General features: G+C 39.2%; 1 long non-coding RNA gene and 1 other non-coding gene across 3 annotated transcripts in view; one reads left to right on the top strand and one right to left on the bottom strand.

The window, feature by feature from the left end:
- The window catches only part of LOC136165416 (uncharacterized), a 104,440-nt gene that overhangs the window by 28,848 nt on the left and 52,016 nt on the right, over positions 1 to 23,576 (top strand). The gene's annotated exons all lie outside the window — the stretch shown is intronic.
- On the bottom strand, positions 19,150 to 19,284 carry LOC136165829 (small nucleolar RNA SNORA1). Its single transcript, XR_010662796.1, has one exon. It is a non-coding gene; the product is annotated as a small nucleolar RNA SNORA1 (small nucleolar RNA).

Below are 23,576 nucleotides of genomic sequence, written 5' to 3'. Positions count from 1 at the left end.
GATGAAACCAAGACTTTGGCAAGGCTGCAGGGCTTCCTATGTTGTAAAGAAAGTTACGGGGAAACTGAGGACCTTAGTGAATGGAGAATACTTGTTTTAGACAATAATAGCTGCTGGTGTGAATAAAAACAGATGACAGGAATCACTTCCTACTCAGAAGCCCAGAGAGAAGAATACACATTTGGATCCTGTCTTAATTTAAAGTTGAAATGGAGCAGAGAAGCCTCCGTAGTTGCCCTCAGTAATTGACTTGGTCTGTTTTCTTTCTCCCCCCAGATCTATATAAGATTCTGGGCTTTATTGCCCATACAACATTAGACTAAAAATTACACTTGGAGCCCATGTTAAATTATCCCCTTACTTTAAAACAAAACCAAGACAGATGTATCAAGGGTCAACCAGTTACTACTAGAACTCTTGGCCCAGAACTTACTTCACATGCCACAAAGTTCCTGTTTCCACAGCAGTAACCAAGCCTCTATCTGTTCCCTATTTCCTTCTCTTGTCCATAGTGAAAGCACAGGAGTTGGAGACTAAATTATGCTGAGAATATATAGCCCTCAGCATCTTGGGACAACCTGTTTTAACTTTGTTAACGCTTCAATTCAACAACAATTAACTGAGTGACTGAAAGCCTCAAGTCCTAGTAATAAGTGTTGTTACCACAGTTAAGAACTTCAAACTAAAGAGTGATTTTATTGTCACCCAAAACAGGAAGGTCTGGGGAACTTGTCTTAAGGTATTTTTCTGACTCAGTACAGTTCACTCATATTTACTCATCTTCCTTTTCTTTCTAGCTGATTACCGATTTCCTGTTTCCCTTTTAGAGCGTCCTAGCATCCTTCCCTGTAATCTTTGTTTAGAGTTGAGCACAAGGTTCTAGAAAGGGAGTGTGGAAGCTGAGGGTGTAACCCCACAAGCCGAATCTTGACAAGTTTCTGTGTACGGGGATTAGGAAAAGAATGACTGATTCTTGAAGTTCTGGTCTGACTTTGGGCCCGGCTTGGGAATGTGGGGATTCTGGCATGAAGGAAAAGAGAGTATAACTGAAAACTGTGCAGAATTGTTAATATAACATCCAGTTCCTGCTTACAGGAATGATCTGATCCCTCTCACTGCTGTGGAGCACACGCATGTAGGCGCACGTGATCTTGTGAACCCATGCTCTCTCCACAGTGCGCCCTCCTCCTCCCAGCATTTCTCCTGGACTCTCCAGTCCCACTGTCTCCACCCTAGTGCAAGTCACCCTCATTTCTTTGCCCAGACTAGGCAGGCCTATAGCCTACTGACTGGCCTTTCCACACCTATATTTGTCTCACTTTGATCCTTTCTCCATTGTGCCTTCAGAATGACCCTTCAACAATATGTTGCTTCCTGGCATGCAAGGGTGATGACCCAAATTATGAATAAGGCCTACAAGGTCACGCATGAGAGGCTTTTGCTCAGCCTTTTCACTCTTCGTGGGCCACCTACACTGGTGCTCCCCCCAGCCTTGTTACCTCTGCCTTCAGTCCTAACCCCAGACCCTGCACCCCTGCTTTTCCTTCAGAACTCAACTCAAATATCACTTTGTTTAGGGCCAGTTTACCTAATGTGCCAGACTAAGCCAGGGTCCCTGTCAGAAGTTCCCCTAACATCTCACACTTCTCTTTCACAATGCTTATCACCATTGCAATTGTATAGTTGGTCATTGTTTAAAGGACCATGACTCCCTGTCCACTGTTTTATCCCCCAGCATCTATCACCATGCCCAGCACAAAGCAGTGGTGGTAGGGGGTGGGAGTTGTTAAATATTTGTTGAGTGGCAATACCTGTGTCCTAAAGACCACACGGCCACTTCCCTGACACTGGTGTCTGCAGCATAGAGAAGCCATCCTGTACTGCTATTCTTTTCACTTTGATCTGGCTTGATTATTTTTGTCCTCTATGCTTTTATACTTTATTTCCAAAAGATGAGAAGGAACTCTTAGGTAGAGTTGCAGCTGGCAGTTACAGCCACACCAGTGTTTTCAGAATACACGATATCCTTTCCCATTTCCTTCTTCAATTCTTATTCTCATCAGCTGAAGTAATGTCCTTCAGGGCCTAATCGCATGCCACTTTCCCTGTGAAATGCCTGCCTGTTCTTAGAGTTTCTCTCCTCTTTCCAAAGCATTTTTCTTTTACCCATTTGGCATTTGTTTTGGCTTTCTATAATAGTTGTTGATACTCAGCTATCTAACCTAAACTCTCTCAACACACAGACTGCACTGATATATTATCTGAGTCATCTTTATATCTCAGCACCTAACACAATGTTAAACACTCATTAAATTAGATTTTTTTTTTCCCTCATAGATATAGTGCCAGAGTGACTAGAGCAAAGTCCTTTAGTCCTGTCAGATCCAGGGTTTGATCCCTGGGTCAGGAAGATCTCCTGGAGGAAGAAGGCATGGCAACCCACTCCAATATTCTTGCCTGGAGAATCCCATGGACAGAGGAATGTGGTGGGTTACAGTTCAGGGGTTCACAAAGAGTTGGACATGACTGAAGTGACTTAGCATGCATGCATGCATTATCTCCTACTTCCATGAAGAAGTACAGAGAATAGAAACACCCTGGCTTCTTCTCCCTTCCTGTGAAAGTTTTCCAAAATTCCGGAAGAAGAAGAATTTATGTTATATATATACACATATGTATATGTATACATATATAATAAAAATATATACAGGACTTCCCTGGTGGCCAGTGCAGAAGACATGGGTTCGATCCCGATCTGGGAAGATCCCACATGCTGTGGAGCAACTAAGCCCTTGCACCACAAGTATCGAGCCTGTGCTCTAGGGCCCAGGAGCCACAACCACTGAAGCCTGCATCCCTCGAGCCTGTGCTCTGCAATAAGAGAAGCCACTGCTAAGAAACATGCACACCTCAGCTAGAGAGCAGCCCCCACTCACCACAACTAGAGAAAAGCTTGTACAGCAACCAAGACCCAGCACAGAGAAGGAATAAATAAATAAATAATTTTAAATATATATATATATATATACACAAACTAATGCCAATAAATTTTTATAAGGGTATCAGTTCAGTTGCTCAGTCATGTCTGAATCTTTGCGCCCCCATGGACTGCAGCACGCCAGGCTTCCCTGCCCATCACCAACTCCCAGAGCTTACTCAAATTCATGTCCACTGAGTCGGTGATGCCATCCAGCCATCTCATCCTCTGTCGTCCCCTTCTCCTCCTGCCCTTAATCTTTCCCAGCATCAGAGTCTTTTCCAAGGAGTCAGTTCTTCAAATCAGGTGACCAAAGTGTTGAAGTTTCGGCTTCATATGTAAGGGTATAGTGTATGTTTGAAACCTCACTGCTCTTCCTCAATCAGTGATTCACATAAGAAGTTTAAAATGCCAGGGGCATGGAACTGATATCTCAAAAAAAAAAAAAAAAGAAGAAGAAAAAACAAAGCAGTCTGCTGATAAATCAAACATACTGAGTTGTTGATTCTGTTGGGGGAAGAAAAAATTCCCTCTACCCTTTCTAGGTTTTTCTGACTGGTCTAAGAATTAAATTGAAATGAGACAGATTAACAAGGGAAAGTCAAATGCAATTACATATGTATGGGGGCCCCATGAGAAAAATGAGACCCCTGGGACAAGTTAGACAATTGAGGCTTATATGCCATCTAAGAAAAGGAGAAGAGGGTAGGTAGGGGTTTGGGACTTCGGAGGGGAGGAAGAAAATTCACAGAGAAATAGAAAAACAAACATTTGGTAAACAATTGCCCTTATAAGCTCTTTTCTTCTCCATTATTGGAAATTTTTAATGAATTTCAAATTGAACTTTTAAAGGCCTCCTAAGGCTAAAAAAAAGCAAACCAAGAACATGTCATCAGGCTTGTTTGCAATACTTATAGATTTGAGTCTTTCTTTCTTCTCAAGGTCACCCAAATAAACCTGAGGTTTCTTATACCTGCTAGGAAGTGACCTTCATTACTTCATTAAGGTTGTTGGGAACCCTGTAAGCAACACATCAGGTGTTTGTTGTAGTTGTTAAGGGGCTTTATTGGCTCCCTAAAGTCAACCTCTAGTTCCTTAAAGCCATCTGATCAAATGTGAGAGTATGCATGACTTTCTCAAATATGGTTTCCAATCCAGAGCCTTGGTAATATAAAGTTAGTCGCTCAGCCGTGTCAGACTCTTTTCGAGCCTATAGACTGTAGCCCACCAGGCTCCTCTGTCACGGGATTCTCCAGGCAAGAATACTGGAGTGGGTTGCCATTTCCTTCTCCAGCAGATCTTACCCACCCAGGGATCAAACCTGGGTCTCCTGTATTTCAGGCAGATTCTTTACTGTCTGAGCCACCTGGGAAACCCTTAGTAATATAACCAGTTTCCAAATGTATTCTGCTGCAAGGAGAATAGGTTCCTATTGAACTTATGCAGATAGCTAAATTGCCATGAAAATAATAATGCTTACTGAGAGTTTCTGAATCCTAAAGGGCTCAAGTTGAGAGAAAAAACAAAAGTCTCATCTTTGTTCACAAAAGCATCTTACAAATTGTTGATAGATTTAGAGAAAAGAGACAATGATTTCCTTATATCTGAAAAGTCAAAACATTTTTTTAAAAATCAGTAATGGTTCAAACAAAAAGTCATAAAGAATTATAATCATCTTCATCAGTTTATTCATTCTGTGTAATTAATTCTTGTGACTTCATCTTTTGTTAGAAGTTTATGAAGCCATCAGTTTCTGCATTAGGGTTCTGTAAATTCTTGTATAAGTCATTTCCGACTCTTTTGTGACCCCATGGACTGTAGCCTGGTCAAGCTCCTCTGTTCATGGGATTTCCCAGGCAAGAATACTGGAGTGGGTTGCCATTTCCTTCTCCAAGTGATCTTCTTGACCCAGGGATTGAAACTGCATCTCCTCCACTGGCAGACGGATTCTTTACCACTGAACCACGAGTGAAGTCCCAATTGTCAGTAAATACAGAAAGTTAAATAGTTGTAAGTAAAACTCAATTCTTATGATACTAATAGGATTCAATTTTAAGCAGTCAAAGACCTGATGGAGATAGTGTGAAGCATAGTTGATAAGACCTAAAGTCTCTGCTTTCTAGGCAAAAAAATTTTATAAAATCTTATCAAGAGCAAACCAGTAGACCAAAAAATTTTTCGCTTTTTGGGCAGAAAGAAATTAGGTTTTACTCAACATCACTCATTATCAGAGAAATGCAAATCAAAGCCACAGTGAGGTACTATCTCACGCTGGTCAGAATGGCTGCTATCAAAAAATCTACAAACAATAAACGCTCAAGCGGGTGTAGGGAAAAGGGAACCCTCTTACACTGTTGGTGGGAATGCAAACTAGTACAGCCACTATGGAGAACAGTGTGGAGATTCCTTAAAAAACTGGAAATAGAACTGCCATATGACCCAGCGATCCCACTGCTGGGCATGCACACAGAGGAACCAGAATTGAAAGAGACACGTGCACCCCAATGTTCATCACAGCACTATTTACAATAGCTAGAACATGGAAGCAACCTAGATGTCCATTGGCAGACGAATGGATAAGAAAGCTGTGGTACATATCCACGATGGAATATTACTCAGCTATTTAAAAGAATGCATTAGAATCAGTTCTAGTGAGGTGGATGAAATTGGAGCCTATTATACAGAGTGAAGTAAGTCAGAAAGAAAAACACCAATATAGTATATTAACGCATATATATGGAATTTAGAAAGATGGTAACAACCCCATACATGAGACAGCAAAAGAGACACAGATATAAAGAACAGACTTTTGGACTCTGTGGGAGAAGTCGAGGGTGGTATGATTTGAGAGAATAGCATTGAAACATGTATATTACCACATGTGAAATAGATGACCAGTCCAAGTTCGATGCATGAAACAGGGCATTCAAAGCCAGTGCACTGGGACAACCCAGAGGGATGGGATGGGGAGGGAGGGGGGAGGGGGATTCGGGATTGGGGACACACGTACACCCGTGGCTGATTCATGTCAATGTATGGCAAAACCCACCACAAAATTGTAATTAGCCTCCAATCAAAATAAATGAATAAATTTAAAAAAAAAGTAAATAGCTTTTAGTTTTACATAAATACACTATTGATGTTAAACCTTATTTCTGAAATCCTTATAATAAATCCATTCAATCTTATCCAGCACAAACATACACAAAATTCCTTTCCCAAGATTTCTTTTTCATAAAACTTTTACAATTTTCTATGTCCAGAGCTTGTCTTTTATTTTCCTCTTTTTCATTCTGGAATACTGGTTATATTTTAGGACACTTTGTTTTCCCTTAATAAAAATTCATCTCCTTACTTTATAACGTTTCTTACCCAAAAGTGCATTTCATTTTCCTTACATGCAGAATTGTTTCCCTTATTATATTTAGTAATTTTAATTACATATATTAACTAGAATTTTTAATCTTAGAAACTTTAATTTTTAATGAAAACTAAGTAAGCAATTATGAACTTTTACATTAGCATTTTTGTGAATTGGCAGGCTAATAAATATTTTTTATAATTTCCATAACATGTGTTTCTTATACTGTTTTTCAAAGCACAAGACTTGCTTACTAACAAACACAAATTTTTTCTTTTAGTTCCTTTATAATAAGAAGTCAGAAGGAGATAAGCCTATGTTCAATAATTAATGAAAAATATTTTATCTTATTTGGAAACGATCTAGTTATTCAATAAGTTTACATCATTTAATTTAACTTAGCAAAACTCTATAGTTTCAAGTTACCAAAAGATTTTGGAAGCTCTTTTTAAGTATACCTACAATAAAACAGAATTATTATATCTATTTAATGTGTTTGTTTTCAACAATTGTGATATGAAAATTTTGTCATGCCACATTTTTTTTGCTAGGAAATTTTGTAGTAAGGGTAAATTTGATGCTGAAAACTCAGACTCTGTGACCAGTGCCAAATTGAATCTCAGAGATAGAGTTTTGGGTGAAGCAGAAAAGAATAGCTTTATTTCTTTGTCAGTCAAAGAGGGACACAGTGGCCTCCTGCCCCAAACAACTGTGGGTCCCAACCTGGGAGGAACTGGTGAGGAGTTCTTATAGCAACGGTTCAAGGGTGGATTGCTGATAAGATTAAAATGTGTGCAGGAATACTTAATTTATGTGTTTAATTCTCAATCAGTTGAACAGAGCTCTTTTTAAATTAATTTTGGAAACAAATTAATTGGGTAAAATTTTGCTACACAAAAACTGGATTTGCCTCTTGGTGGGTGTTAAACTAAAAGATAACCAAGTCAAAGATCAGAAGAATGAAGAACCTATTACTTGCAACAAGTAAAGGGAAGACCAGGATCTTTCCCAAAGTGGCATCTCCCCAAAGAGCAAAACTGGGGAAGTTTTAAGTGAAGGGTATATGCATATTCATGAAGAGGCTGAAACAGGATAATTCAGCATAGAATTGGGGCAAAGGTTGACAGAGTCCCAGTTTTAGTTGACTGAAGTTACGAATGTTAAAAAAAGTTCAACATCATCATTCTGTCCTCCACCTGGATTGGACCCTTAGTTCCTATAGAACTCAAAGATGCATGAAAGATTGTTATCTATATCCGTTGTGGAGGAACGGGAACTCTGTCTTATCACTGTACTATTGCTGCTTGAGTGCTTTTCCTTTGTTCCTGCATTCCCTCATTTCCCATACGATCATTAGTTCCTGAGACCTTCTTCAACTGCACACATTGTGGCCAGGCTTAGATCACAAAATGGCATAGGCCAAGATGGCTTCCTTTAAATATATATATATATAAGATTTCATTCTTTTTTGTGGCCGAATAGTATTCCATCGTATATATGTACCACATCTTCTTTATCCGTTCATCTGCTGGTGGACTTTTAGGTCGTCCTCATGTCTTGGTTATTGCGAATAGTGCTGCCGTGAACGTAGCAGGAGACGCAGGTTCGATCCCCTGGGTTGAGATCCCCTGGAGGAGGAACTGGCAACCCCACTTCAGTATTCTTGCCTGGGAAATCCCAAGGACAGAGGAGCCTGCCAGGCGACAGTCTGTGGGGTCGCAAAAAGTCAGATACGACTGAGTAACTAACAAGACAAAAAGGCCTTTTTTACTAATATTTGTAGACAAGATTTTTAAGCCATATATATATATGTATAATTTAATTATGTGTTTATTTATTTAGCTGTGCTGGGTCTTGACTTGCTGCATGGGCTGTTCTCTAGTTGCAGTGCACAGGCTTCTCGTTGCAGTAGTTTTCCTTGTTGTGGAGCACAAGCTGTAGGGTGTGTGGTCTCAGTAGTTGTGGTTTCCGAGCTCCAGAGCATTAGATTAGCAGGTGGAGTCTCTACTACTGCGCCGCCAGGGAGGAGATCCCGCCCAATATTTTTAAGTGAAGTATAGTTGATGCTGTACGGGAAAGTGATTCAGTTATACATATATCTACACATTCTCTGTTTATGTTCTTTTTCATTACGGTTTATCACAGGATATTGAATATAGCTCCCTGTGCTGTACAGTAGAACCTTGTTGTTCATCCACTCTCTGTATGATAGTTTGCATCTACTCACCCAAGACTCTCACTCCATCCCTCCCCCACCTACCCTCTGCCTTGGCAACCACAAGTCTGTTCCCTGTGTCTGTGAGTCTTTTCCTTTTTCATAGATAAGTTCATTTGTATCACTGTGTTTTAGATCTCACATATGTGATATTATGTGGTGTTTGTTTTTTTCTTTCTGAATTACTTCACTCAGTATGATCATCTCTAGTTCCATCAATGTTGTTGCAAATGGCATTAATTCATTCTTTCTCATGGCTGAATAGTATGCCACTGTATGTATGTATCACATCTTCTTTATCCACTGACTGTTGATGGATTTTTAGGTTGTTTTCTGTCTTGGTTATTGTGAACAGTGCTGCTGTGAACAGAGAAGTACATGTTTCTTTTGAATTATAGTTTTGTCTGGATACATGCCCAGGAGTGGGATTGCTGAGTAATATGGCAACTCTAGTTTTAGTTTTTTTTGATAAACCTCCATACAGCTTTCCATAGTGACTGCACCAATTTATATTCCCACCAACAGTATTGGAAGGTTCCCTTTTCTCAACATCCTCTGCAGCGTTCGTTATTTTGTAGGCTTTTTTAAATGATGGCCCTTCTGGCCTGTGTGAAATGGTACCTCAGTGTAGTTTTGATTTGCCTTTCTCTAATAGCAATGTTGAGCTTCTTTTCGTGTGCCTGTTTGCCATCTGTCTGTCTTCTCTGGCAAAATGTCTACTTAGTTCTTCTGCCCATTTTTTGATAGGGTTGTTTGGGTATTTTTTTATTGTTGAGTTGTATAAGCTGTTTGTATATTTTGGAAATTAAACCTTTGTAGATTGTATCACTTGCAAATGTTTTCTGCCATTCCGTAAGTTGTCTTTTTGTTTGTTTATGGTTTCCTTTGCTGTGCAAAAGCTTGTAAGCTTGATTAGGTTCTATTTGTTTATTTTTGTTTTTATGTCTATTGCCTTGAGAGACTGACCCAAGGAAACACTGGTGTATGTCAGAGAATGTTTTTCCTATGCTTGCTTCTAGGAGTGTTATGGGGTCATGCCTTATGTTTAAGTCTTTAAGCCACAAAATGGTTTCTCTTATGTCAAGATATCCATGCTTGGTTCTCTTTCTCTGGGGATCCCATACACTATCTGTTTACAATGCCATCTAAAGGTAGAAAAATATCACACATCTACAACGTATATATTACAGACACACACAAACATATGCACAGATGCTGAGATCTTATAGCTTTCATTTTTAGAAAATTTGTGAGAGAGTTATAGTAATACAAAACTCACTAGTTTATAAAAAAAATGGTTTATAAAAGAATGTTTTGAAACAGCTCCCTAAAGTTTGCATTTCAAAGAATGGCTCTTAGGCCCTAAAGAAGATGCGGGTAGAAAATCTGTATCACAAAGGCACAATTTTGTGTCCTAGTAACAATAAACAGTTTGAGATGAATAAGGGAGGTTTGAAAGTGAAACTGTTAATCTCTCAGTCTTTCTGATCCAGGGATGGAACCCAGATCTCCTGCATTGCAAGTAGATTCTTTATTGCCTGAGCCACCAAAGGGACTCAAAGGGAGGTTTGTGGTTTGCCAAAAGGACAGCTGAACTTCGAACCACTTTCTAGAGACACACCTCTGGCCCTGTAGTGATTTCCAAGGCAAAGACAGTTGTTTCTGGTTTTCCAAAGAACTGGGTTGCAGGCTGAATGATGGAGATTGACCTGCCCTTCTGACTATATTTTTTCCAAATTGCTTCTTTCCTCTTTCCTTTCCTCTAAAGTACATAGTTTCACTTTAGCTGAGGGGAGAAAGCCTAAAAAGTGTTCCCATCAGGCTGTTGAGTGTCAGCTGGGATCATTCATTCTAAAGCGTTTTCCACATCTGGATTTGATTGCATTCCTGTGCCATCGGTTAACATGTTTTTCTTTTTCTTTTTTTTAATCACCTACAAGCTTTTAGTTAGATCTAGAGATTTGATCTGATTCAGGTTTGATTCTTTTTCCTTTTACAAAAATATTTCATAAGTTGTAATAAGCTATTCCATTAGGAGAGAGTGATGTCTAGTGTCTTTCTTTTTATGTTAACAGTCCTCAATGGTAATTGCTATTTCCATTAGGGGTTTGCAAAATGGTGATATTCTAATTATATTTTTTCTTCTTACTTTATTATCTTCACTATTTCTATAATATCTATTTCAATAATTTCCCTGACCTCAATTATTTAACTCCCAGAAGGTAAAGCTCATAAGAGAAAGGCAGGCTAAATGCTTGATTCTTACCCTTTACTTACCAATTTTCAGAATAATGAGCTGGTTTACCATCATTCTCCAATGGTGACCAACGAAATTCTTTTAAAAATGTCGTTGTGATTTCATGGATTTTAACACACCTGATGTGTTTAATCAATTGCAGTTATTCTTACTGATGCTCAAACTGTGGGAACCTTTTCAAGCTGGTTCCTCAGTCTTTTCCACAATCTAGGCTGGCATAGTATTTATTTCCCTGAGGTTGTTCACTGTTTCTGGGCCTTTTCAGTGACTAGAACTAGGAAATAGAAGTTTAAAGGTAAAAATGCATTACAAGTTCACACTCATATTTTCAATACAAACTTAAAAAGTACAGAGTTTTACTTCTTTGATTTTGTAGTTGTATTTCTTTTCTTTTTGCTAAAAATCTTGGTCCCTTCTTTTAGGATACTTTAATACTTATGAAATATTTACTGACAGTTCAGTGATCAAAGATGGTATAAGACTTTTTTGTAGGTTTGTTTTCTTTTTTGTCCTGAGGGTGTATCCTACTAGGAATCAAACTACATAAATTGTTGTTTTAATGTCACTGATACTCAAATATTAACCAGTTGGAACTGTAATCTCCTTGATTCTGTCTTACCACAACAAAAATTTGAAGTGACGGACAGGTTGGTGTTACAGCTCAGTTTTATCTGGCAAGAAAAGGAAAATGTGTCCTCAAGGTGTGAGGGAGGTCAGACCCAAAAGAAGCAGAGAGAAGAGAAGCCAGGGACCAAACTTTGGCACCTCTTTTTATACATTTTTTCTCCTCCCCCTGAACCTGCCCTATGTAAATTGGGCTAGCCAGGAGGGCTGTTTATTTTACCTGAGATTCTCACTCTGGTCTTCGGACTTTCCTTTGTTCTATTTTTCATGGACTTTTTCCCTTCTTTGTCTTTTAGCCACCGCCATTCCGGACGCCTTTTCCCTATTCTAACTACCTAACAGAACCAATCAACCCCTCTATACCATGATTTAACAATTTTAGGTGTTTTAACTGTGGAGACGGGAAGGAAGGGTAGTATCTCAGGGCAGCCCCCATTCACCAACCCATTTACCATTGCTCCAATATTTTAAAAACTGGGAATGCCATACTCTGTTATAAGCTTGTTATAAGCCTTTCTATCATTGAGTTCTCATCTAGCTTCACAGGAACCTAGACAGATACCCTTTTCCTACTTCCTTACCCTGCTAGGTTTTATTGTTATCCAAAAATATCACGATAATACAAATGATTATTTTATATGATTCTTGAAGTTCTGGGCAATAAATTAAGCAAATATGGAAATATGAGTTATGACTATTAGGAAATTAAATTAACAATACTTAGAGCCAGTTGTCATTAGACAAAACAAAATGAGCAAGAAAACCTTACGTAGAATAAGCAAAGTATGAGCAGAAATTTATAGGCCACACAAGGCTAAAAATCTGTTATAGTGTCACCAGCTATCGTGTTAGCAGGCCTGGATCAATTAGTAATTAAAATTGAAGTTAAATATAATTAATTACACAATTTTCTGATGTTTTTATTTAATATCACTAAAATTATTTTTAATAATTACTAGAGTGATTGTCTGTGATACTGCCTTCCCCAAAAGCTCTCTTTCCTAAGGACTGGTGTTCCCCTCCCCCTCTACCACCCATGTGGTTGTAGGCAGAACTTTTCTTGCTTACATGACCCCACTCCCCTGGTCACACCTGCAGGGTTCAGGGGTAGGCACTGGCCTAACACAGTACTATCAGAGGCTTTCCTCTGAATTTTTCAAGCTGGAATCAAGAAAGAAAGTAAGCTACATGGTTGTTAAAGAACACTGACCCAAAGAACCGTTGTCATCCGTGTTTTATACTTTGTGGGGAAGTCCTGTCTGCAGTGGGAACAGATGCAGAGAGGAGCTGAGCCACCTGTCAAAAGGAGTTATGATGGCAGCGGGGTTCCTGCAGTCTGTGCCTAAGGCCCAGCTACAGCCCTGCCCATCTCTTAGGTTGGTTTTTTTTTAGCACTTTCTTGGAATCCATAAGCCAATAATTTCTAATCCAAAGCTAATTCAAATTGTGGTTTTGTCATGCTGGTGTGTATTGGTCTAATATAATATGTTGTATATACCAGATAGCTAATATATATATTTTATTTCTTTATTGGTTTGATTTCATAAATATTGTTAAAAGAGTAATTATAACCAACCTAAAATTTTATGTATCAACAAGAATATCATCAGCTCGATGTCATTGTAGAGAAATTAAAATTTTATAATGAAATAAACTCCATGTTCAAAGCAACTAACTATAGGCCCCTTTTTACTGTACTTTTCCTAAGGATTTAAATTGCTCTTATCCACCTGATTTCCAAAGCAAAATTACCAAATGCTATCAATGTAACTTGTTCTGTGCTAAAAGCAGAATTAGACAATTCTGACTTGCTCACTGCCATTCCAGTGTTTTCTGAAAAATGCAAAATTCCAATTTGTGGATGGTGATTTTGTCAAAAGTAAAAGTTCATCAGCTTATAGACTTGTGAAATAATTCATGTCTTTAAAATTTTGACAGTTCTAATGAGCTGCAGGGAATTTTGGCCAAATTCCTTTCAATTTGATTTAGTTTTCTTATATCAGCACTGATTCAGGAAAATACAAAGCAAACTACAAATGTAATTTTACACTTTCTGTTAGCCGCACTAAGAAAAGAGTTTTAAAAAAAGTGAAATTAATTTTAATGATGTTTTATTTAACTAAAATTTTCCAGAATGTTATCACTTTAACATACAGTCAATATTTTTAAATTTCTGATGAAATATGTTACCTTATTTTTTCAAAGTCTAATGTGTATTTTATACTTACAACACATCTTAATTTAGAATAGCCAGATTTCAAGTGCTCAAAAGCCTCATGGGGACAATGCAGCCGTAGATAAAAGTCACAGATGGAGACAGTAACATTTTTTAGAGACTTACGCTGACTTCCCCTTAAATTACACGATGAATACAACATTCTTAACACAATGTTTACCACCTATAACTAGAAGGCCATCCCAAGGTTGAGGGGAAAATGTTGTATGATGCAGATTATAAAGATGCATTCAAATATTTAAAATTTTTATTCTAGTGTCTATCCTTCAACTCTCTTTTCCACATTTTGAAGAACAGAAAATGGTGTCACTTTTGTGTCATTATGAATTTTGGATTAGATAACAAGGAAGAGTGGAATTGCCATTAAATGGCATTTATTCCCACTTTCAGAAGTAATATGCTATTTTGGACAGGGGGCTAGCTTAAGAGCCTGACATGAGTTTTCATCCTGGCTATGCCATTAACAGGATGGCTTGCAACAGGTCAAGTCAATTCTTTGAACATTGTCTCATCTCTAAAATGAGGTTGGACTACATTAGTAGCTTTAATCATACTCTCAGTCACCTAGGGATTTGTAAGGGAAGAGTAAGATGGAAATAGGTGAAATTTTTGCCACACATACACACACTCCACCAGAATCAAGCACTGCAGGATCAAGTTTGTTTGTTTTATAAATTAATCTTCAGTGTAAACCCCCAAACTAATTAAATATTATAACCAGGGAATTTAATCATCTCCACTCTTCAACAATATATAAAATATGGTATTTGCATCTTCTGGCCCATACCTAAAGGTCCTTTCACATACCTAGGTATTTTATCTTTCTTGATGTGATTTTGAATGGAATTTCTTTCTTTCTGTTTGTGATAATTCATTATTAGTGTATAGAAAAGTCAAGATTTCTGTATATGGATCTTGTATCCTGCAACTTTACTGAATTCATATATTGGTTCCAATAGTTTTTTGGTGGAGATGTTAGGCTTTTTTGTATACAGTATCATGTCATCTGCAAATAATGACAGTTTTACTTCCCCTCTTCCAATTTGAATGCCTTTTATTTTTTTCTTGTCTGATTCCTATGATTAGTACTTCTAATAATATATTAAATAGAAATGGTAAAAGTAGGCATTCTTGTCTTGTTCCTGATTTTAGAGAAAAAGCTTTAGCTTTTCACTGTTAAGTATGATGTTAGCTATGAGTTTCTCTGGTATGGTCTTAATTATGTTGAGATGTGTTCCCTCTATACCAACTTTGATGAGAGTTTTTATCATGAATGGATGCTAAATTTTGTCAGATTATTTTTCTGCATCTATTGAAATAATAGTATAATTTGTATCCTTCCTTTTGTTAATGTGGTGTATCACATTTGATTGATTTGCAGATACTGAAGCATCCTTGCTTCCCTGGAATAAATCCCACTTGATCATAGTGTATGGTCCTTTTTAATATATTGTTGAATTTGGTTTGCTATTATTTTGTTGAGGATTTTGCATCTATATTCATCAAAGATATTGTAACTTTCTTTTTTTGCATCGTCTTTGGTTTGGGTATCAGGGTAATAATGGCGGCCTCATGGAATAAATTTAGGAATGTTCCTTCCTCTTCAATTTTTTGGAGTTTGAGAAGGATGAATATTAGCTCTTCATTATATATTTGGTAGAATTTCCTGGTGAAGCCACCCAGTCCTGAACTTTTGTTTGATGGAAATTTTTGGTTACTGATTCAATTTCACTACTAGTGATCGGACTGTTCAGATTATCTATTTTCTCCTGATTCAGCATTTGAAGACTGTATTTTTCAACAAATCTATTGTTTCTTCTAGATTGTTCAGTTTATGGGCACATAGCTGTTCATAGCAGGTCCCAAGGTGCTGTGCAGAAGCCCAGAGGTTAACGTCTGAACTGCTTCTGTTCACTCTAAGTGTGAACTCTCACCCCTTCCAGCATTGTCACCTTTGCCCCAAAGGAGAGCAGCACTGAAGCAAGAGGAGCTGGAGCTGGTGCCCAGTATAGGCTGAGGTGCTGGTTGGGTGATGCCAGTCTCTAGTCAGTGAGGTCCAGACCTCACCTAAAATGCTGTCTCTGTGAGTGCCGGCAGTGGCTCTCTATACCCTGTTCAGATGCAGTGCCAGGTTTAAGTTGACTCTGTCCCCACCAGGGCACACTCTCCTTGGAAATGGCAATGGCAAGCTTCCCTCTAGCGGGGAGATGCCCCAGAACAAGCGGGGACAGTGTGGGTGCTTGATGTGGGCCAGAATGTGAACTGGGACGGTCTTGACACACCAAGCAAGAATTTCAGATGGCTCCCAATCTGCGGACTTTGTGAGCGCAGTAATGGCAGCCATCGTCTCGTTCAGATGCAGTGCCAGGTCTGAGCTGGCTCTGTTCCCCACCGCTGCACAGGCTCCTTGGCAGTGGCTGTCTTTGCCTAGTAGGGAGCTGCACTGGAGCTAGAGGACCCAGGCTGCGTGCTTGGCATGGGCTTGGGACATATGCTGGGGCGGTCACGGGAAATCTGCCTGAATTCCAGAAAGTTTTGGTCTGTTTCCTCCGCCTTGTTCCCAAGAGTAAACAAGTTCGTGTGGCTCCTCCTAGTGGAGTCTAGGTTTCTTACTACCCTCTTGTTAGTCCCCCTGGTTCAAATCAGCTAAGGGGACTCATCTTCCCAGTGTTGGGCTTCAGAGCTAGGGTGCTTAATATGTGGTTCAAACCACTCACTCTTCTAGAAGGATCTCTGAGCCCATGATACTCCTGTCCTCCTCCATGTCCCCTCCTAGTGTTACAGATCCTAACCTGATCACTTCTCTTCCTTTCCTACCTGACTCGTGTGGATCTTTATTTTTTTACAGCTGTGGTTATAGAAGTCTTTCTGCCAGTCTCCAATTGGTTTTCAGTGAGAATTACTCCACATATGGATGTATTTTTGATGTGTTCATTGATGGGAGGTGAGGGCCACATCCTCCTTTTCCACCATCTTGATCTCTGTAACTGTCTGGATTAGCATCTCAGCATATGTTCATGTAAGATCCCAAATAAGGAGGTGAATTTAACTGGTTTGCAAGTCAGCAATCAACAAAGACAAGTGCTGGTTTATAGCTATCTCAATCCTAGGGCTAAAAGAGTTTCTTTTAACAATGTCACAGTTTGGGTTTCAGTTCATGTTTTAAAATGATAATCTAGAGATTTCTTCTTGTTGATCTCATCAACTGAAGCAGCCAACCCCAGCACACAGCTCTTGATTCCTCATACCCTTCATATTGTTCTATGGCAATGACAGTTAGATCCTCCAGGGGCTTGTCCTTAATGCCCACCCATAGTCCTGATGTTCAGAGGCATTAATTTCTTTAGCTGGTTCACTGTAACAGGCCGTGGGCTTCCAGTATCCCATCTTTGAATATTAATTGGGTTTTTATTATCTTCAAGTATAATGAGTCTCCAAGACTTCTCTGGTGGTCCAGTGATTAAGACTTTGCCTTCCAAGCAGTTTCAGTCCCTGGTCAGGGAGCTATGACCCCACACGCCTCATATCCAGACAATCAAAACATAAACAACAGAAGCAATATTGTAACAGATTCAATAAAGACTTTAAAAAAACATAGTGAATCTGGATAATTATAGTTCCTCATTTATATAAGAGTCTATTGTCTATAATCAACTCCTCATTAACAACTTCTGTACATGTCAGGAGTCACAACTGCAAGCTGCCAATGCTAGGTAGCTTAAACAGACTGAAATTTGTTGGAAGGATGCCAGGTAGCTCCCAAGATAAGGTTAAAAACCAAGCTCAAGCAACAGGTAACTCAGCCAAGGTAGCTAGTGACAGTGATACCACCAGATATTCTCTTCTCCTGGGTTATTGACATCACCACAGTCTCTGTATCACTCCCTCTGAATTCAATGGCAGAATCTCCCTGGATAAACTTCAGTCATATGCTGATGCCCTTGACATTTAGAAGAAGGAAGATCTGCCCTTCATCATTCATATGCTAAGTGATACACTCACATACCCAAACACACACGCGTGCATACACACATCGAGGCCACCATACTTAACCTTTATTTCTGAACTTCATATTTATTTTACTGGTCTGTTAGTGGTCTGTTGCTACCATGATATTGTTTCAATTTCAGTCATTTATATTTCTTTTAAAGTCTTTTAAACTCAAATTCCCTTCCTTCTGAAAAGATTAAAATTTTTTTTGCTTGGTTCTTCTCAGCTTCATTTTTCTTGGTGAATTTCAGAACTCTTTTATCAAGATTCTAAGAATATGTAATTAGAATTTTGATTGGAATTTTATTGTATTTATGAACACTTTGAGGAAATAATTTTAAAGTTTACAATGTTGATTCTTCTTATCCAAGAACATGGTATACCTCTCTATTTAAGCCTTCTTTTATTCTCTTCATTAGTTATATAGTTGTCTTCATATAGATTTGACACATTTCTTAAGTTTATGTTTTTGTTGTTAGGGTAGATGGGATTGGTTCCATCTTGTTTTCCTTTAAAAGAATGTCAAGTCCCTCTTTTTGCCCAACTAAAATCTTAGCATCTTATAACTTTACTATGCAAATAGTTCTATGATTCTGATTCTCTACTAAGCTGTATTAACCATTGAGCTAAATTCTTGTTATGTTTATCCAGCTTCCACTATAGAATTAAATCTTATACTTTGTAGTATAAATTTGAGTTTGAAAGTTAAAAGTTTGGAATGCTTTTCAGAGCAGTAAATTAAGGAAAACAAAATCAGAATTGGATAAATTTGAAGACAGTTGTCACTGCACTAATACTACAGTACCCCCTAGTGGACACAAAGAAACTTGGTTTTGTTTATACCAAGAATGACCCCAGTCTCTTCCACAGGCGTTTAGAATCTGGAGGGGCCTCTGTGATCAAGTAGGTCAACATCCCTAGCTCCAGATAAGGAAACTGAGGAACAAAAAATAAATGATTGGTCCAAGTTTACATAGCCAACATAAGGCTAAAGTTCAAGATTCTTAACTCTCATTTCTCTTCCTTTCCCCTCCCTTTTCTTTCTTTCTTCCGTCTTTTCAGCATGTACCATGCACCTATTTATGAAGCAGAGTACTAAGAATACAAACATACAAAATAGTCTTTGCCTTCAAATTTTCTTTGAAGCCTAATTTCTTTTTTTTTTTCTGCACAAAGCTTTCTCTTTATTCATAATATAGGTAAAGTTATTTAAGTCAATAAATTTTTAAGGATTTTCACACGTCCTGATTCTTTCCACTGCCAGTCACCATAGTTCCTCCAAAGTTGTCATCTTCAAGGCAGCCCTTACAAAAAGTTCTGCTCAATCCACAGCTGCGATGCCTGTAATCTTTAAGATCCAATTTCCTCAAGCAGTTCACTATAGGATCCTAGAAGTTAAATATAGCAAGTACATTGGTGTTTATTCCTTCATCTTTCCTAATATTGAAAAGCCATACTATATCCAGTTTTTACTCACGAGCCTAGCAAAAAATGTTACAGGTCTCATTGTCACCACTGCAATAAAACTACAGGGTTGGAAGCAAAACCTGTCTTCTCAATGTAGCCACTCTTTCAAGCCTAATTTCTTTTAACACATTTCAGGGAATGAATTTGCAGAATGACCAAACTACTGTGTAAGCAAATGTTCTCAGTAATCCACAAGTTGACTCACGATGTGATTAATTCTTGAATCTGACCTGAAAAATACATTTGCAAATGTAGAAAATGACCTTGACCAAGTTCAGACCATTTCATTAAGAGAGAAGATTTTACAGATTTATAATTGAATTCTATTGCAAAAAAAATAATGGCAGTAGACTATTGAAGATGTTTAAGTGTGCCCACCACCTAATCACAAACACGATCATTTGAATATACTTGATTGAACATATCCTTATTGAGGACCTACATGCAGGGCATATACTAAACACTGGGATTAGTATAATAAAGAAAAGAGATATGGTCCTGTGGTTTCTGCTCTCATAAAGCTCACAGTCACCTGTGTGTGTGCGTGTGTGCATGGGTAATTCTCAACATCCCAGGAAAACCGTTTTCCCCATTTCACTTTGGCAAGTCTTATTTTGATATTATGGAAATCAGGTAGTATGCAAATATTTTCTAAGATTACTCTGTCCCCACCGTAAGGGAAACGAATAATAAAGGTCTGGAATCAGACAGAACTGGAATTGAAACCCAGTTCCACCATTTACAACTACTAGACAAACTGATTCACTTCTCTAGGTCCCAGTTGCTTCTATAAAATGAAAATAATACGTATCCTTTGTGAGGGATGATGTTTTATCATTATCCTTATTAATTTCTAAATAGAGACATTACTTCTTGAGTCAAAGCATGAATTATATATTCTTTTCCCTAAAGTACAGATTAAAAAATCAAAAGAGAAACATCTCTATAATTCAGTTTCACAAAGAATGTCATTTTCCAGAATTAATATAGAAGATATTTATGACCATTGACATTTTCATTTTTTTAAAAAATAAGGTAAAATCCTCCAACAATGGATGCTTCTACAAAAGCATTTCTTTAAGGCGATTTTCTTTCATTGATGAACATGGCCTTGTTCCACAGGAGCAAAGCTTATTATTTAAGTTATGATGAATAAAACTAGTATGATTATTGTTTAAGGGATCTTTTCATCAGTTCAGTTCAGTTGCTCAGTCATATCTGACTCTTTGCAACCCCGTGAGCCACAGCACACCAAGCCTCCCTGTCCATCACCAACTCCCAGAGTTTACCCAAACTCATGTCCATTGAGTCGGTGATGCCATCCAACCATCTCATCCTCTGTCATCCCCTTCTCCTCCTTCCCTCAGTCTTTCCCAGCATCTACTGGTTTTTCCAGTAGTCATGTATGGATGTGAGAGTTGGACTATAAAGAAAGCTGAATGAAGAAGAATTGATGCTTTTAAACTGTGGTGTTGGAGAAGACTCTTGAGAGTCCCCTGCAAGGAGATCCAACCAGTCCATCCTAAAGGAAATCAGTCCTGGGTGTTCATTGAAAGGACTGATGTTGAAGCTGAAACTCCAATACTTTGGCCACCTGATGCGAAGAGCTGACTCATTTGAAAAGACCCTGATGCTGGGAAAGACTGAGGGAAGGAGGAGAAGGGGACGACAGAGGATGAGATGGTTGGATGGCATCACTGACTCAATGGACATGAGTTTGGGTAAACTCTGGGAGTTGGTGATGGACAGGGAGGCCTGGCGTGCTGTGGTTCATGGGGTCGCAAAGAGTTGGACACGACTGAGCAACTGAACTGAACTGAACTGAACTGAACTAGGTTGGTCATAGCTTTTCTTCCAAGGAGCAAGCGTCTTTTCATTTCATGGCTGCAATCACCATCTGCAGTGATTTTGGAGCCCCCCCAAAATAAAGTCTGTCACTGTTTCCATTGTTTTCCCATCTATTTGCCATGAAGTGATGGGATGCCATGATCTTAGTTTTCTGAATGTTGAGTTTTAAGCCAACTTTTTCACTCTCCTCTTTCGCTTTCATCAAGAGGCTCTTTAGTTCTTCGCTTTCTGCCATAAGGGTGGTATCATCTGCATATCTGAGGTTATTGATATTTCTCCCAGCGATCTTGATTCTAGCTTGTGCTTCATCCAAGTCACTTGGTTTGCTTTAAATATTAGATTCATTTAAGATAGATAAAAATGCTGTTTACTGGCTGTTTTGTCAAGTGATCACTATGTCACCAGATGTTGCACGGAAACTTAGAGCCCAGGAAGTTAGCATGAAGGGAAAACTTCATTAATAGCATGGAAAGTATGCATTGATAATGCAAGAAAGAAGAAGTGGCATGGACTTAGAAGATCTTTATATCAAAGCCCCACTAGGACTTTCTTTAAAACCTCCCTTTTCCTAGGGTCATTGAATCTCTGTATTAAACAATAAAACGGGGTCTACCAACAAGATGTTCACTAAAAAATCTGCTGACAGAGAGAGTGTAAGGAAGATGAAGGCCTCAGCCTATGGCATTTCAAAGGGCTCAAGAGTACTTCAAAGAACACTAAATTGTTCATCTGTCGTGAACTGGACAGACTCTAAAATGTGACCTGTGGCTTTTAAGCAAACAAAAAAATCTCACCATGGGGAGTGAAAATAAATATGGTGTGTAAGTAAACCAACCTGAGGCCAAGTGGACCATGGTTCATATTTAAGAAAAAATCAATTTGCAGTGATCAGAGTCCTTTATAAATTTTCTCTCTCTCTCTAACTGAAAACAAAAGTAGTAGGAAACTAAACACTGCGTCTTTCCTTGAAGGAGGACCCTTTGATATTCCTCGGTTGAAATTAGTTAATCCTGTGATGACTCAGGGTGTTTTTTCCAAAACGTCTCCTGGTGCTCTAAGGTTGCTGAATGCTTTTCCCTGGGCTCTAAGTTTAGAAACAAAAGCAAGCCGTAAAGTGAACAGGCAGAGAGGCACTGAGATAGTGCAGGATATGAGGGAATGAAGGAAGCTGGGATGTTGAGAATCACCCAGCCACCAGCTTACATACGCCACAAGGGTCATATAGTCTCACGCTATCCTGCCGATCAGCAGCCCTCAACTATAGCCTTTTCCTGGAGTCAACACCCAGCTCATTTCTTCCTGAGGTGTGACACACCCAGGACAAAGCTGAGTCCTGAGAGGCCTGACTATTAATGCTCCTGCCTCAAGGCAGCTGCCGACCCACCATCCCTCAGTCCCCTGATATCCCTGATATGTGCCGAGAGAGGCTCTTCCAATGAGTTATCCTCTTAGCAACAGTCATCCTCATACCTGACTCAGTGTCCCACTTCTCCGTCTTCTCCTACGTTTTCCCTCTGTGACCCCAGAAATCCCATTCCATTGTCGACAAAGCCGCTGATACCCCCAGCCTCTCTCTCCCCTGAGAAACCTGTTTTTTTCCCCAGACACACAGCTTTCTCTGCAGCCCTGGGCAGGTGGAAGCTGCCGGGTCAGGTTCTTTGTGTCATACGCTATCACTTCCATGGTCTTTAGTTCGGTCCCCTCTGAGACCCAGGCACCATAGCTTGGGTTATGTGACACCCTCTTCTCCAGTGGTCATCTACTGACCACCTGGTCTTGCCCTTTATTTATGGAAGTTGTTGGCAACAGACCCAGAGTGTTCCTTTTCATTCCAAATTCTACCAACAAGCTGGCCCGTTTGGTATGTCTGTGAGATTTTCTTGACCTCTCAGTTCCTTAAGTCCATCTCCAATTACCTTTACCATTCTGCTTCAATCTCTCAACCCCATGGTCACTCTCAGACTTCGTCACCAGGAAACCACAGCACTGGGAATACCCTGGCAATCCAGTGGTTAGGACCCGAACTTGCACGGCTGTGGCCTAAGTTTGATCCCTGCTGGGAAACTAAGATCCCCTGAGCCATGTGGCAGCGTGAACAAAACAAAGAAAGAAAGAAAGAAAAAAAACCATAGCACCTCTGAACCCACGACTTTCTATTCCTCCATCCTTCTCACTTGGTTATTTTCACTTTATCAGTTTTCCAAACTGATCATCTTTCTGTTTTCTTCTATCTCCTTATTTATCATCTACTTTCTGTCTCCTTTTCCTTCCCACCTGGGAAGGATTTCATACTTCATACATAAGCCTTTGACTAGAGTCCTCAACTCCATTGCAGCATTACACTTCAGTTTCATCTGCCTGACAAGACTTAGAACACATACCTCAAATCCAGTTGTCTGCTTTGACCATTCTTTTACCTGAGCTGCTGGACACTGCTAGAGAAAGCCACATGGTCACATGGACGCTCATGGTCGGCAACATTAAGGCCTTCATTGTGGCCTGCGGTCCTCTCACATTCCCCTTGTCTGCGTAAGCTTTCTGAGTCCCCAGAGGGGCTATTTCAAGAATTCTCCTCTCTCTCCAAACCTCCTTACCTGCCCT

This window comes from Muntiacus reevesi, chromosome 3 (assembly GCF_963930625.1).
Source record: "Muntiacus reevesi chromosome 3, mMunRee1.1, whole genome shotgun sequence".
Taxonomy (NCBI): Eukaryota; Metazoa; Chordata; class Mammalia; order Artiodactyla; family Cervidae; genus Muntiacus; species Muntiacus reevesi.
Note: the sequence above shows the minus strand (reverse complement) of the source record. Positions and strands in the feature narration are given on the sequence as shown.